This window comes from Pomacea canaliculata, linkage group LG5 (assembly GCF_003073045.1).
Source record: "Pomacea canaliculata isolate SZHN2017 linkage group LG5, ASM307304v1, whole genome shotgun sequence".
Classification (NCBI taxonomy): Eukaryota; Metazoa; Mollusca; class Gastropoda; order Architaenioglossa; family Ampullariidae; genus Pomacea; species Pomacea canaliculata.
In genome coordinates this window covers 25,236,489-25,253,508 of record NC_037594.1, presented here as the reverse complement: position 1 = coordinate 25,253,508, position 17,020 = coordinate 25,236,489, and the positions used below count along the sequence as shown (strand labels likewise).

The 17,020-nt window shown below is 43.8% G+C and overlaps 1 protein-coding gene across 7 annotated transcripts in view; it reads right to left on the bottom strand.

The window, feature by feature from the left end:
• LOC112565174 overlaps positions 1 to 16,442 on the bottom strand; it is a 30,156-nt gene extending 13,714 nt beyond the window's left edge. Inside the window, exon 1 of one of the 7 annotated variants that reach the window (XM_025240498.1) lies at positions 16,037 to 16,442. The gene's annotated coding sequence lies outside the window, so the exon portion shown is untranslated. Of the gene's footprint in view, positions 1 to 7,091; positions 7,419 to 12,075; positions 12,733 to 16,036 lie in introns of those variants that run through there. The other 6 variants (XM_025240504.1, XM_025240501.1, XM_025240505.1 and 3 more) reach the window with 6 other exon arrangements.
• Between the last annotated feature and the right edge of the window lie 578 nt (positions 16,443 to 17,020).

Here is a 17,020-nt window from a genome sequence, read left to right as displayed (position 1 = left end):
GGTAAAATAGGTTGTGGTAGGGCTAACAACCCCACCATGTAAAAAAAATCATGTTACAGAAAACTAAAACCAGAGAACTCGTCACAGATGGCGAAGGTAATGAAGCACACCAGGAGACTGGACTAATGACGGACGACAGCCAACCGAAAGGGAGCTGGCGCCCCGACAGCGGATTTACTGAAACCGAGGCAAAAGTTGAAGGTGGGGTGCTGAACGTCCAGACCTTGTACCAGACTGGCAGGATGCTCCAATTAGTCAAGGAGTTTGACAACTACAACTTGGACATCCTGGGAGTCAGTGAGGTCAGATGGACCGGCACGGAAAGAGAAGACTAGCGTCAGGACATACCATCTTGTTCTCAGGAAGATCAGACGCTCAGCACTCTGAAGGAGTAGCTCTACTCCTCAACAAGAAAACGGAAAAGGCATGCTGGAATGGAAGCCTTATGGACCCAGGCTTTTGAGAGCAAGATTCCATTCAAAGTACACCAAGCTGACAGTGTTAGCTTGCTAATGCACCAAAAATGACTCTGAGGCAGAAGACAAGGATGCTTTTTACGATCAGCTCCAGGCAGCCTCAGAAAGCGTTCCAGCCCACGACATGTTGCTCATCATCGCGACCTCAATGCCAAGGTGGGAAGTGACAACACCTACAGGGAGCATGTCATGGGCAAACATGGAATCGGAACCATCAATGACAACGGAGAGAGACTGGCAGACTTTTGTGAAGAAAACAACCTACTGATTGGAGGACACTCTTCCCACACAAAGACATCCACAAGGCAACATGGACATCACCAGATGGGATCACAAAGAACCAGATAGACCATGTCATCATCAACCGAAAATGGAGGAGCTCACTTCAAGATGTTAGAGCCTACAGAGGAGCAGACATTGCCAGTGACCACACTCTTGTGATAGCCACAGTTTCTCTGAAGCTGCGTCGATCACGAGGAAAACAGGCACGTCAGCAGAGAGTGGACTCCGGCAAACTAAAAAATCCAGCCACCGAAAGGGCCTTTGCTATGGAAGTAAAAGAACAGGTTCCAGCACTAGGAGACCAACAAGAGATGACCTTAGACGACTTCAATCGAGTCTTACAGGATCAGGAGAGAAAATACTGGGCTTCCAACGGAAAAAGAAAAGAACAGTGGATCAGAGAAGAGACATGGAAGAAGATAGAAGAGAGAAAGTCAGCCAAACAAAGAATCAACAGCACCAGATCTGAACGCCTGAAGGAACAACTCAGACAAAGGTATACAAAACTAAACAAAGAGGTAAAGAGGATGGCAAGAACCGACAAAAGAGACCATATAGAGAAACTGGCAGATGAAGCAGAAAATGCAGCAAGTAAAAATGACCTGAAGACACTGTACAAGATAAACAAACAGCTAAACAACGGGTTTAAGAACAGTGATGTTCCAGTGAAAGACATGAGCGGTAATGTTATAGAGGAGAGGCAGGAAAACTACAGCGCTGGAGGGAACATTTTGAGTCGTTCTGAACAGACCAGATCCCCCTCAGCTTGCAGACATCCAGCCAGCAGCTATAGACCTGACATCTGCACAGACCCACAAGCCTGGAAGAAGTGACAGCAGCAGTCAAGACAATGAAGAGCGGCAAAGCACCAGGGGCAGATGGAATAACAGCAGAGATGTTGAAAGCAGATATAAATGTGACAGCTCCCAAGCTGACTGAAATCTTCAGGCAAATTTGGGAATCAGGGCAGGTCCCTGTTGCGTGGAAGACAGGGCTCATCTTCAAGTTACCCAAGAAAGGAGATCTTGGAGACTGCAATAATTGGAGGGGCATAACACTTTTTCCCTCACCAGCAAGGTCTTCAGCAAGATTGTTTTGTCAAGACTGACGGCAACTCTTGAGAAAGACCTCCGACCACAGCAAGCAGGATTTCGCCCTGGGCGATCTGCTCTGAACACATCTTCATTCTGCGACAGATTCTGGAGCAGAGCAACGAATGGAACCAACCGCTGTACATCAATTTCATCGACCTGGAGAAGGCTTTTTGACAGCATCACCGAGAGTCCTTATGGAAGATCCTGAGACATTACGGAGTCCCTGCAAAACTTGTTCAGGTCATTGCAATGCTGTACAGCGATTTCAAATCCCAGGTTGTCTGTGACCGGAGCTCACAGACCCCTTCAACGTCAGTACCGGGGTGAAGCAGGGCTGCATTCTGTCGCCGTTCTCTTCATCCTGGCCATGGACTGGATCATGAAGACTTCCACCACAGTGAGAGGAGAGGGATCAGATGGACCATGACTATGACAGCAACAACAGCGCTAGAAGACTTAGACTTTGCTGATGACATTGCCCTGCTGTCACACCGCCACCAAGACATGCAGGAAAAAACAAAGGCCTTCTCAGAAACAGCTGGAAACCTTGGCTTGAAGGTCAGCACAAAGAAAACGAAAAGGATGAGAGTGAGCGCCAGAGTCCAAGACAGCATCAAACTAAATGGAGAAGAGATTGAGGAAGTTGACAGTTTCACCTATCTTGGGTCCAAAATGTCAAACACCGGGGATGCGGAGGTGGAGATTCGAGCCCGACTGGCGAAAGCCAGCCAGGCCTTCGCCTCACTCAGGAGCACATGGAAGGCAAAAACATCAGCCAGAAGATCAAGCTGAGAATCTTCAAGTCAAATGTGATCAGCACCCTCCTTTATGGATCAGAATCTTGGAAGATGACCAAACCATCAGTAACAAGCTTGACGTCTTCCAAAACAGATGCCTCAGGCGCATACTTAACATCTTTTGGCCAAACACCATCACCAATGAAGAACTCCACCGAAGAACTGAAACCGAGTCCATCACCACGCAGGTTCAACGAAGGCGTTGGCGATGGATTGGACATGTGCTCCGCCAGCAGACAGCAGACCTTTCCAGAGTCGCCCTACGATGGACTCCAGACGGCCGAAGAAAACGAGGCCGCCCAAAGGAAACTTGGAGAAGAACAGTGGAAAGGGAGATGAAGGGAAAGGGCTGGACATGGGGTCACCTAGAGCGGGTTTCAGCCGATCGACATCGGTGGCGGACTCTGGTTGAGGCCTTATGTGCAACCTGATGCACGAAGAGGAATAGATAGATAGATAGCCCTACTACAGAAATCTGTATTCTAATACAGAACAGGCTTCAGAGTTTGACGACTACGAGTTGTATAAATATGTGAAAGTAATTGTCAACAAGAAAGAAACAGAAATCTGTAACTTCTCCATCTTTAGTTTGTCTCCTGTCTTGAAATTGTGACTTTGTTAATCCTGACCATGTTACAGTCAGATTGGTCATGTGACTAGTGTAACTTGTCAAATATGTCATGTGACTAGTGTAACTTGTCACATCTACAGTGTCTCGAAATCAAAGCTTCTATGTTGCGAAAAACTCCGACTAAATATTAATAAAATAAAAAGTTGTGGATTAAGTAATCGTCTTCAGGAAGCCATTTATTTCTCTCACGTCCAGGGGGACATTGTGACGGTGTAAGACACTCTCAGCAATTAATTGCAGAAGTTTTCAGATGAAAGGGAGAAAAAGCCTCGATAATGCGTGGGGGAAAAAAAGAACGAGTAGTGGAAGACATCTTGCACATCATGTGGCCGCGCCCAGGGACCGGCGTCCTAAGGGAGATAAGCACATACACAAAGATTAAGAAACATCGACAGAGTGATTTCGCCTGACGCTAAGGTGTCTGTTAGTGTGACGCGCGGCTGGCACATCTCGGCGCCGCCAGGGCCACGGTGGCCTGTTGGAAGCTGTCGCCGCTCCCTCGGGCACCAGACACCTCATCTGTTCTGCCAGAATAAACCTGCGAAGACTGACAGTGGGCCCTCCGACTGACCTTTTATGTTAACTACCCACTTGATAAGTCCACAAAGTGTAGTACGACTTATCAAAGTTGGAGGTCTCACGCAAAAAAAGGTTGTTTACCCCACGGCTTGCTCTTGTATCCATCTCGCAAGTCGCAAACATGTTGACATAACCTCAGAAGACGAACAAAAATGTTAGTCTCAAGAGTAAACAGCCAGCAGTCAATGTACAGCTAACGCTCGCGGCCTCGGGGAAAAAAAAAGCAAGGATTGAGACAAACATTCCTCCATCCTGTTCAAACTTCCCTCTGACGGCAAGTCAAACACGATTTGTGATGTGAGACAATAGTCTTCAGAAAGAAAGAAAAAAAGAAAGTGAGGGGAGAAGATAGGGAAGTAATGAGGGAGATTAAGGGGTGGGGGATAGCGAGACAGGCGAAGATAGAAAGAAGAAGATAAAGGAGAAATGCAAAACTTGATTTATGGGGGAGGGGGGACCTCAAAGGTGGTAGCTCCTTTAAAGTCTGGTGATTGTGTGCGAACTCAATAATTTGTACTTGGGCTTTGGGTCTCAAGTGTCAAGTTCACATCGATTTCAACAATGGCATCTCCCCTTTCCCCTGCTTCCTTCTCATCGTCCCCCTTCAATCCATACCTCCCTGTCCACGTCTGTTCTGTCCTTCCGTTTCCCTCTCTCTTCATAAAAATAAAATTAAAAGAAAAAATTTTATACTAAAGTTTAAAATAAATATTTTAATCGGTACAATGACCTCCTCAGCAGTTGCGGCCAGTCCAATGACTATTTGTCTTTCCCTAAGTACCGGCGTGACTATCTCAGTGCAAACGATGACACTAGCGATGACCACAGCGATGATGATGTTGTTGTCAGGAACTGACCTCACTACAGAATGTCTCTGGTGTCTGAATGTTAGTCTCGTAGTCAAACAGTCGGGCAGCGGCCCCGCTGAAGGCTTTTAGTAGTTGTCATTTATTTTCTTCACATTGCCACAAATCTTCCCGAAATCCCCGGTCCCTGGAGAGGGAGTGTGATGTGCCCACAATGGATCAGCTCAAAACCACTTGTAGAGGCTTTGACTAGACCACAGTTTCTACTTCATCTCAAGCAGTTCCAAGGCCGAAAAACGGATGTTTACTCAACTTCCTTTCGCACAATTCTTAAACCAGTTTAGTGAGTGGGGGATGGGGGATGCTGGGGGATCAAACGATTTCAAACAGACATTTCTAGCCTGTGTGATTTTTTCTCTTGAAGTTCTTCTGTATTCTTTGAAGAGCTTCTGAAAAATAGAATCGTATCAATAGCTCGCGGAAAACATTCAGGGCACAATGCACTCGAAACCCTTTTTTTTTTTCTCGAATTTATCTTCGAAATTCTCAATTTCATATTTCATATTTAAAGCTTCTAAGCTATTGATACAATCTCAACCTTGTCCTTCACAAACCGACCGCCAGCTCACCTAACCACTCTTAAAGCCCACTTCGAAGCACGCATGCACACACACACACACACACAAATGCACGCACAGATGCAAGAAGTCTTGGTCAGCAAGCTTTGTTCGTTTTGTCAGTTTTTCTCTCTCTTCATGCAATGATTATATAAAGGTCAGGAGTGGAGACATCTCAGTCTTTACTGGAACAAAGATGTAATTTCAAAAGACAAATACTTTATACTTATATAAGAGTTCTAACCAAGTGTGAAAAAGGTTGCATGTTGTTGCTGATGTTAAGTGGGAGAGGGGCTATCTGGGGAACATAGGGGGCATGGGATGGGGAGGGTCAGGCCAAGGGAGGGACTAGGGGCCCGCTGGAGGTTGGACGCCGCGTGTTGTGGTTTCTGTCGTTAGTATTATTTCATTTACAGCCAGCAATTCGGTTATAACACACATCATTTGATATTGCAGGCACATTATAGACATACAAATTTACGACGGTTATAATACGCATCATTCTATATTACAGCAATATATAGGCACAAAAATTTAGTGCAAAATTCTTGGAGTTAGTGGTGAGTCAGTATGAACGAGGTTGACTGGAGCTGGGGAAGGGTATAAGAGAGAAGAGCGGACAATTAATGCAAAGGAAGGGACGAGAGAAAGAAGAGAAAAGTGAGCGAAGTGAAGGCTGTAAATGAACAGAAGTTCACTCGTCTCTTTAATAGCAAAAATCAAATTTTACATTTATTCTCCTGTACTATTTACCAATATTTTACGTGGTTCCCGTTTTCTTTTTGGATGCGACTTTAATTTTGAATCACAATAATGCAAATGAAATTTCTGCTTGCATATAAACGTGATCTGTAAGTGTAGATTGAAAACCCACTCAGTTATCACTCGTAAATAAGCAAGTGTGTTTGATATCATGTAATCATTTCACTGTGATATATATGTATACAGTGGAACCTCGGCTAGCGAACGCCTTCGATAGCGAACATTTCGGATAACAACTACAAATTTCGTTCAAAATGTGCACCGGATAGCGAACAGCCACGTCACCCACACGTGACCGACCAACATCTCAGACCAAGCACCATCGCGCTCGACACAGTTACGATCAGTCCTTCGTTATTTTTATATGTGTGCATCTTTCTTATTTAGTGATTTGTGTGCTTTGTTTTAATAATATAGCCCAATCATGGCTCCAAAGAAGATTAAGAGGAATAGTAGAAAGGTAATGAAAAGGAAGCGGCCAACAATTGAATTGAAAAAGGAAATGATTTCAAAGTATGAAGGAGGCATGCGTCTATATTATCATAAATTAGCGAGTCAACAGGGGCTGGGAACCAATTAAATATATTTCCTTTATTTCTTATGGAAAATTGTCTCGGATACTGAACATTGCGGGTACCGACCAACTTTCGAGAACGGATTGTGGTCGTTAGCCGAGGTTCCACTGTATACGCACTGTAGTATATAGTCATTTCATCATGGATAGCTCGCATGTCTTATGTGTTTGTCAAATTATTTCCCCATGACGATCTCGCATTGTGATCTGTTCTCTGTTTGTCCGCCCACCCACCGATCTGTGTTTCTCCATCGGCAAAACATTTAAAACATTTATTGTGTATAAACTTTCACGAAAATTGTAATGAAGTCTAAGCACAAGGAGCTCTAAAATGTCTTTCAAAATCCTAATTAAAAAAAAAACAACACCAGACAGCATTTTTCTTCCCTTAAAGCAACTGATAATATGCTAATTTGTTTACTGAGAGCTTATTTACATATCTGGCAAAAGAGAAATAAAAGACAAAGACTTACCTCTTTGGAAGTAACCCGAGAAACGTGACTAATACTTAACCTTCTGTGGGAATTTTTTTTTTCTATTCAATGTTATATCAAATCGGTATCTGTTGGTGCGAGGTGAGCGAGTGATCTCATGAGCAAACTCTTGCCTAGCGTCTGAATGGCGGCGTTACACTTGGCTGCACTCGGTGATGCCCTCCACAGCTCGCTCACCAAGCGCACGACTGAAGGACTCGGTAGCAGAGTGCCGTTGATAGGGGGGCAGCTTTTATGGCAGCGGTGGACCCTCCCACTTGTCTCCGCCCTCTCCTCCGACTCGAATCATCCTCCCACCCACCTCCAGGCACGTGTTGCTTGAACTCTCGCTACACCCACCTCTAGCCATAGATGGAAACAGCGACATTTGACACCAGTTGAGCGTTGGTGTCAAAGTGTCAAAGTGTCACACCCCTGGCCTCCACTCACAGCAACGCCACCGTAAGCCGCAACATCATTTACAGCTGTGTGCACGCAGTGTCATTACAGTCGGGTACTTGCGGAATAGTTACAGCTGGATGTTGATGTTGGCGGCGGGAAAAAGGATGGTTTTCACATGTCAGACCTTCGTGACTGACTTTCATTCTAACGGTCTAGGAACCAGGAGGAGGAAGCAAAGGAACGGCCTCCCTCAAACAAAAGCACAATGCTTGAGATGTGATTCTTCACAAAGTTTAAAAAAAATAAGATAGAGGAACCGAGAGAGAGAGAGACAAATGATAAATCTGTATTTATGAAAAGCAAAGGTTATGCTTTTCTACATCTAGACCTCAATCTGCAGAAAGGAAAAAAAACCTATTTTACTACAAAACAAAGGCATTAATTAATCAAAGAAGATATGGTTATTTTTGACACGCTGATTTGAAACATTAAATGTCATCAATATGATTATAAAGTATTCTGAATATTCCCTAATTTATTGCGATTATTATAACCGGGTGAGTCATTTTCAATGAGTTTAATTGTAAGTGTTGTTTTGTCGTTTAACACTGAAAGAAGCATATGTTGTAATGCTACCACCGTGTAGGTGTGTAAGTGTGACTCGCGCACGCCCTGCTTTTGTTCATAATGTGTGAGTTCACTGTGAGCATGAAGTCCCCAACCCGAACATCTTCCTACGCCACTGCCTTGTGCTCACCACCGGCTGATGCCAGCGGCTCTGTGACTGTAAGCAGGGAGCACAGACAAGAAACAAAGAGCTACTACCTCGGGTTTATCTACTTATATCTCAATAAATATCTGGATGTAACAAACTGTTTACAAGACAAATCTTTGATGTTTTCTCCGGGTACTCCGGTTTCCTTCACTGAGTATGTGTGTGTGTGTGCGCGCGTGTGTGTGACAGAGAGAGACATGACATGACATCTTTAATGACTCATGGTCCTTATGACATGGGGACATGAACCTAAGTATATGGTCATCAGGCATATTCTCTTCTCAAAGGGGCATGACTAATGTTTTTATAGATATTTTACTGCACTTCCATCTGTCTACACATACATCTAGACTCTAGAGGTAGTTGAAGCATTGCCTATTAAACAGCATGGTGTGTACATCTGCATCTAACTATACACAGGCAGCCACTTCCAAAGGAGAGGGTTACTTTAACCTTCATATCCAATAAATCAATGTACAAAATTTTAATTACAAACATTCATATACATGTCTACCCATACCTTGGTGATCTCATATAAATACTGCCTTACATTTGCACTCCCTCAATGGACATTGCCTCCCAGCCAGGCAATATCCACAGCTGTCTGCAGCCCTGCACATGTCCACCTCTAGCAACACATTATCACTATTACAGATGTCTGCACATGTCCACCCCTAGCAGTATATCATTCCTATTACAGCAGTCTACACATGTCCACCCCTAGCAACACATTATGACTTATTAACAGCTGTCTGCACATGATCACTGCTACAGCTGTCTGCTTTGCAAGTAAGCTGGATGGGTGTCTGTAACTACTCTCAGAAAACTCGGATTTATAAGTACATGCTTTGCATAAGGACTTATTTCCATACATACACGCATACTAGTTAACTAACAAGTATAGATGTATATCAGAGAGACAGAGAGAGAAGAGTTATTTTCTGAATGATTTGGAAAAAATCAGATGTGTTTCGTGCCTATTGATAGTGTATAATTATTCTTGCAACTTTATTGTGTCTTGAGCTTGCATGACTATCTAAATAACCATCATCATTATTATCCTTAACACAGCTGTGGTCAGTGCCTTGTCCTCTCCCTTGTACAACTGTAACAGTTCGTGGACAGTCACCATTGCTTCTCTACTGCCTTTGAAGGATATTTCCAAACTGAGAGGCTGACCAGACTAGACGATGGTTCACTTAATCGAAATTCATTCTTGTCCCCGATGTCATGTCACCAGTTGTTGTCAACTTGTAACTGTGGGTGGGGCTGAGCATGTCACGCGCTACTAGCGACACTGCAGCTGGTCATCTGTCAGCTGATTGACATACTTTACTGAACAAAACATTTATCTTTCTCCGAGGCAGAAAAAAAAAAGAAGCTTGCAGAGATGACAATGAAGGTGACATAACTTTCAGAGCAGACTTGAAAGAGCTGTTTACTGACTGTCATCTCCGACTTTTGATAGTCCGACGGACGTGAATTACACTCGGGAGACAGCAGGACATCAGTGACTACTGACGCCATTAGTCGCCGTGCAGGACTTAGCGCGAGGAGGAGGTTGGTGTGGGATGAAGGCGGGGGAAATGTAATCTTGGGCAGACGTTGGCTGCTACATGAACCCCAACCCATGATCACCTCCAAGCTTGTCACCAGACGTCACCAGCCATCATTAAACTTTCATCTCCCAGTCCGGACCAGCCAAGACGGAGACGCGACAAGGCGGGTGGAGGAGGTATACGGGGAGGGGGAGAGAAAGGCGATTAGCCCGGGTGTTGCTGGAGCTGGTGCTGGTGCTGGGCGCGTGCCCCGAGAGTCCTTGTCAAGCTGCCGCCATTGAGGTCATGTGGGCGATCACGTGACGACGCAGTTTGACCTCTAGGGTTACTAGAACTAATGTTTCAAAAACTTAAAACTGTTATAACGAATGAAGGTGTGACCTTTGACTTTCAAGCCCAAGACACGCGCCACATGCCGCACGGACGAGTCGCACGGTGTCGCCACTGGAAGAGCATCCTCACTTGTGAACACCGATATTGAGGATGCCGACGGTTTTGTCATGTAACGGTCTTGAATACGACTCCTGGTGGAGGAAGACGAGGGGGGTCTGGGCACATAAGAAACGTGCGCAGGAAATGAATTTTGGTCGGACATAAGGGAGAGAAGGAGGACTGTCGTCGCTTCCAAAAGCTAATTTACTTTTAATTTATTGTGATTTATAGATTATCACGATTTACTTCTTATTCATTGTGAAATATTGATTATCTCAATTCCGATTTGTTTGAAAAGCGCTATATTGAGTTATGTACCAAGTTGTATCAATCTTTAGAGCATTCAATCTATAGAGAATATCCATCTGTATTTTGAAGACAAGAAATCAAATTTCCGAAACCTCTAAACGAACAAGAATCAAAATAACAAAAATTTGAGGTAAGGCAGAAGACAAACTACACACTGTCACACGCTACACAGTCACAAACTTCACACACAAACTGTGCTACACATGCTACACACTTCACAGTCACACGATGCACTTGCCATAGAAACAGTATAGCCAGCTAGACACCAGCTAGACATCCTACAGTAGCCTGGAGTTCATTCACTTATCTCTCGACCTCCACGAAAACCTGACATACTCCACATGAACAGTCTGACATGATCCACATGAACAGTCTGACATGATCCACATGAACAGTCTGACATGATCCACATGAACAGTCTGACATGATCCACACGAACAGTCTGACATGATCCACAATTCACCTGGCAGTGTCACAACCTTCTATAAGTTCATTAAATTCAGATTTACAGGTAAGAGGTCAACTGGTGGGGTCAGTCGCTCTTACCTTGTAGCAAACCCTTGCTTTTTCTGATACCTGAGTGTCTTACTAACTTTGCTACTTTCAGCTTGTTAAAATAACTAATAGATTAATAACTGCTTAAATCTATGGAATACAGTTGGTTCATCGAAACATTTTCCAAAATGTATTCCCAGTTACTTGGCGACAAAATGTAAGTACTCCAAAAACACTTTTTCATAAAAACACAATAGTATGTCTAAGTATTTTCTTCGACTTTAAGATTGAAAATCATACGAATTTTAGTAAATTATGCAAAGTAAATAAACCCATTATTTATTTTTTAGTAGCAGCAGGCAGTATAATTTGTCTTCTATAACAGCAGTTGCGTACTTTAGAATATTTATTTTATAAAAATTGGTAGAAGAAAGTGAGCTGTCAACGTTAAATATGAAGGTAAAGGTAGGCAAAGAGATAAGGAGAAAACAAATAAGGAGATAAGCAATAACGGAATCACAGGTCAGGAGAGAGAGACTAGCAGATGGATGGCTGGGTTGTTCGCCGAATTTGCATTTTTTTTCCCCCAACCAAGAATCTTTGCCACAAACATCTCAGATGCACGCTCGATGCTAACTTTGTGTTAGTGTTTATCTACAAACCACAATAAAAGACACCTGCATTAGCGAAAAGTACTTTTTCAAACGACCAATCACTAGAAAAGTAATTCATTCAATAAATGCAAATAAAAGTAACATAATAACACAGCACAGCTTCTGGAGGTGTTTTTTTCGATCAAAGCAACTAATAATATTCGTTCATAACCGTTTCTCAGAACAGGTAAAATATTTAAAACATAAAAAAAACAACGATGTAAGAAAGAGGTGAAAAATGTGGATACAAAGTAAGACGAACTGTGAAATTGTAGTTAGTGTCTCCTGAGGTTAGTCGCTGAAGCAAAAGACTAAATAATGACATCTGAAATGGAACAAAATGGGAGCATCTTACTTACTGCTTGGGACCTGCCTGCTGCCGACACCACGGTCAGAGAATTCAGTTCTCCAGATGCATGCTGGGAGTCGGGGGCAGGCAACGTGGCATCTCGCCAACTTGCGAGAGAAAATTTCCACGACTAAAAGCGACGAGTGTAGGTAATTACTGACCAAATGCTTAAAGCAACTCAGTTTTATTCCCATCATTTCTGATCTCAGTGTAGCTAACTGTTCCTTCACCTGTAAATTTATTACAATGTGAACTCAGCACACAGGGAGTGGTGGAAGGGGAGGTAAATGCAAGCAGATTTTTTTCTCTATTTTTTGTGGGTTTTTTTTTGGTTTTTGTATGTGCGGGGATGGGCACAGACTCGGCTCCATCACCTCCTCGAGACTTCAAAGGTAAGGACCAGTAACCCTGACGAACAGACTCCAAGAACCGCACAGGCAGGCCAGAGAGTGCAAAGGTCACAGATTGCATACAGTCTCGCGATGTCTCACCAGACAAATTTGAGGTGATGCCACTGTTTTTATGTTCGTCAAAATGGCTCCGTGTTGTCGAGTTCTCCAGTCCTCAGGGAGTGGAGATCTATAGCTTCCTGCCAAGCGCCCTCCAATAAGATCGCTTCAAATAACTGCATTGGCAACATTTTCCGAGCCATGGTAACGGTAAGAGAAATTCTGCCTGAAAACTGAGCTTTTGTTTTTAAAAGGAATACAGCTTCATGATCATTTCCGCTCACTGGAAACTTGAGTCCTTTAAAAATCTACTATTTAATAAGCTAGCTATCTGGCTATGTGTCTATCTTGCTATTTCTATTTATTTAGTTTGTCTGACCGGACATATCTCCATCTTGCCTTCATAGTTTTTGGCATTTGTTTTGTTTTTTGGTTTTTTGTCTCTCTCGTGCCAAATACAATCTACAGCTTCTCTCTACACTCTACAGTGGGAACATTGAATGTTCAATAATTGTGGGTATATGTACACACAAAACACGTGTTTCCAAATAAACATTTACAGCAAATTACACGGTAAGCACGCACGAATCTGTTGTACGAAAGACGAACATTATTCACAAATATCTTGTCCCGTCTGAACGACAAATGTGTAAAGACTGTATGACAAAAACTTTTTCATAAAGAGGATGTGTGTGTGGGGGGATCTTATGAACGTACATGCGAGTGGTAAATACTTATTGTGAACATGTGTGAGCATTATTTTGAATTATTATTATTATCGACACCGCATCACACATATCACGCATCATGTAGTTCCATGAGAGCTGGCACAGTCTCTGTCTCACCTGGCATTGTATTCAGGAAACCTGTAAGCAGCACTGATCACGTGAGTACAAGGTATGGAATGGGGGTGCGAGCTGTCACTTAAACTCCTCCCAACTGTCGGTTACTCATCGAGAAGCGAGTTGTACAATGGGAGAGCAGTGACTAAAGGTACGGTGACCAAACTAGTTGCTATTCCTGCTAGATGCTACTATCAGGACAAGTAAGCTAGTTGTTATTCCTGGTTGATACTACAAGTGAGGACGAGTAAGAAGTTGTTATTCCTACGAGTTATTCCTAGTAGTAGTATTCTTGTTAGATATAAGGTACGATGCAGTGGCTAAACTATTGTTGTTGTTGTTTTTATCAGAGACTTTCAGGGGATGCAAACAGCAATTTATTATTATTATTATTTTGTCTTAGTGTTTTCCACCAAGGTTTTACTACATAAGGGACATGCATGTCAGATAGTTTATACTGTCTAAAGTAACTAGAACAGGACAGGCTTGAGTTGCTATGGTGACGGTACCACAAGACAGGCCGCCTTGTGCGGTCCGTGAAGACGAGCAGCAAGGTCGGACTTGTTTATTTTGGAAAAAGACGATCTGTGACCTACTGCTCCTGATGATGGAGGCTGATAGGCAGCTCACTCCTTCAAAGGGAAGAAAGGAGGTGCGAAGTGTGATAAACACAACATTCACCTTCACCATACCACGTGCCAGGGTCACACAGTTCACATCTCCCGGAGATACAACTACTGCGTTGCACGGACCTCATTTAATTATTTCATAATGCGTTGTACCATGCAACGAGTGCTTGTCCTTCTTTCTCTCGTGTGTATGTGTGCGTGAACGCAAGCACGTGTAAACCTGTGTGTGTGAAGTGCGTGCGTGTGTGTGTGTGTGAGTAAGCTCAGTCACTGTGCACGTTGGTGTGCTCACTACCTTGTCTAGGGTTGTTCTCGTGCCAGCACTCCTGTGTCAAACGAATTCTCTGAGTGAGGGCCAGCAAGTTATTAGGTGCTCGCTTCCCCCCATTCTGTTTTTCCAGTTGTAGTGGAACCCCGCCGAGAAGAAATCTTCCACATCCTGGAAATCCTATTCCAGACATGACGTCACTGGAGGAAGGTCGACCAGTTCCTTGCCTACCAGAGAGCTCTGTAGTCACATCCGCCTGCCTCCCCGGAACTAATCGCTGACCATCTACAAACCCTTGATGCTGCACTCAAGGTCAAGTTCGCCAGTACCTCGTGACCTGACCCTTCAGGTTCTCCTGTGACGTCAGCCGCGCAATGACATTGGCCTGCGTGCACCCAGCCCCTTGCTGCCGGCGGTGAGTTTCCACTCTCAGTCCTTCCAGGACCTGTAGGGACATTCCACTCCCCCTCCCTCCCGCCTCAGACTCCTCTTCTACAACCCATTCACGTCATCAGCCCTTCCTACCAGCCCTTCATCAGCCTGCAAACACACGGGGGCGGGTAAGTGCGAAGAAATTGTGCCTACACCTCACCTCCTCCCCCCTGACAGTCAATATTTTCAGAAAACAAACTATTCCGTCTGTTTTGTCTCTCGCCTTAGAGAGGTGGTGTAGGAAGTTCTGCGACCCCTCGCGAGTTGACCGACATTTTAGCCACCCTCGGGGTAACTCCTCGTTGACTGCAGAGCCCCGAAAGATGATCTCGGTTTGACAGTGTAGATGTTACAGAAACTGATATAAGTAAAGAGACCAAGATGTTAGCGAGACGGAGGTTACCATCATGGCGCTAGTTATTAGTGAGACATTGTAAGACACCCAGATGTGAGGGGAACATCGGTGATTGTCATGACGATTGCCTCGCTCTACAGAGACAAAGTACAGTACTGAACGGCTGACTGTGTGTGTGTGAGAGAGTGTGTGTTATGCGTGTGAGAGTGTGTGTTATGCATGTGTGAGAGAGTGTGTGCGCACGCGCTGCACACATGTGCGTGTAAAAAAAAGGAGCCGAGAGAAAGAGAAAGTAGACATTTAAAGGAAGAGTAAACGGAGAGAGGATGGGGGAGAGAAATGTTAACTACAGAGTTACAGTAACCGTGTGAATTAAATACAGCACAGTTACAGTAATGATGTAAAATGTATCCCACTACAGACAACACATTGTTTCGGCATCATTGTTTATGCAATTAACGGAAACATGTTGATGCTAAATGTCAACTTCTTGCGTCGAGCATTTATTTATTTTTTTTATTTTATGCTCGTTTCATTCTGTCTCCCTTTTCACGATCACTCACACCATATACACTGCGTCTGTGTATCAGGACAGAATTTGTTGTCAAATAACATCACTTGAGACAGTAGGAGAGCAGGAAAGTAATTTATCTCACATGTCACTTAACTGCCACTAGATGATGAGACAATTGGAGAGTAGAAAAATAAAAATTCCAATGAATAATTGAATGAATAAACACAATTTAAAAAAAAGCTTTTCCCTCTATAGAAATATTTTACCTGTACTAGACAATTTTTCACCTGTACTACAGAGCCTTATATGCTTGGTAAGATGGTGTAACTGTCACTGGAAGATGACAATTCTGGTAATAACTGTAAATGATGACAGTCGCAACACCAGGCGCTGCTGGTATGTGACATAACACAAAGCTGGCAATGGTCACGTGCATTAAGGTGGGAGAGCTTGAGATATGTCACACGGGTGTAATAACTCACCTGTCTCGCTGTGTGATGTAGATGGTCACAGGGACAAGCAGGTAACTAGGCGATAACACTTGACACAGCTGTCACTTGCCTTACACTTGACACTGATTCACTTGCCAATGTTGTCACTTGCTTTACACTTGACACCGCTGTCACTTGCTGTCACTCACAGTTTTCAATAGTTTAAAAGAGAATTCGCTGCCTGCTCCATACTTGGTCTCCAGGACTGAAGAGTGTGGTGGAGTGCCAGCCAATGGTCAAACGTGACACTGTCGGCCAGTAAAGACAGCCTTGCAAATTATAGCCATTGCCAAGCCTCCACTTGGAGTGCCACAAGGGTGCAGCGAAATTTGCGTTTATTTGTATGAGATTGAGGAGCAAAATAATACTATGTGACGTACGGGGAGTTTCCGGGCAGGAGTGTTTTTTGCCCTTTGTAATCCTTCTACGTCCTCTCACCCGACTTGTGTCCCTGTAGAACTCTGTAGCATACTGAGTTACGACCCCTTTGCCCGCGCATGCAAAGTTTGACAAGTGCAAAATTTGCCAGTCCCGGAAAGAGAGGTAATCTGTGGGACAAATTAGAATAATGAAACCACACACTCATGACTTCATGCCTGTAGCTCTGGGATCTACTACGTCACAGTAATAACCCCCAGTTTGTTACAATAATACTCTGGAAGCAATCAAGAAATTATCATGATGATTACTGGACCCTCGTTGTTCTTATATTACCACAGAGGATATCTAGCTTCTTTTTTCACATACAGTAACCTGGCTACTTCCACACACGTAGCAACCCAATTCCTTAGTCTTAACATTGGTGTCAACACTCAGTCCACAGACATTACAAACGCACCAGGCCAGGCTCTTGTAGGTTCACTAGGTTCACGGTGGTATCCCCGGATGGAGCAGTGTGTTAAGGTTTAGTATCAAAAGAACAATATCAAGAGACGGCATGCAAACATTCAGCTTGGAATACACGACAGTCCTGCT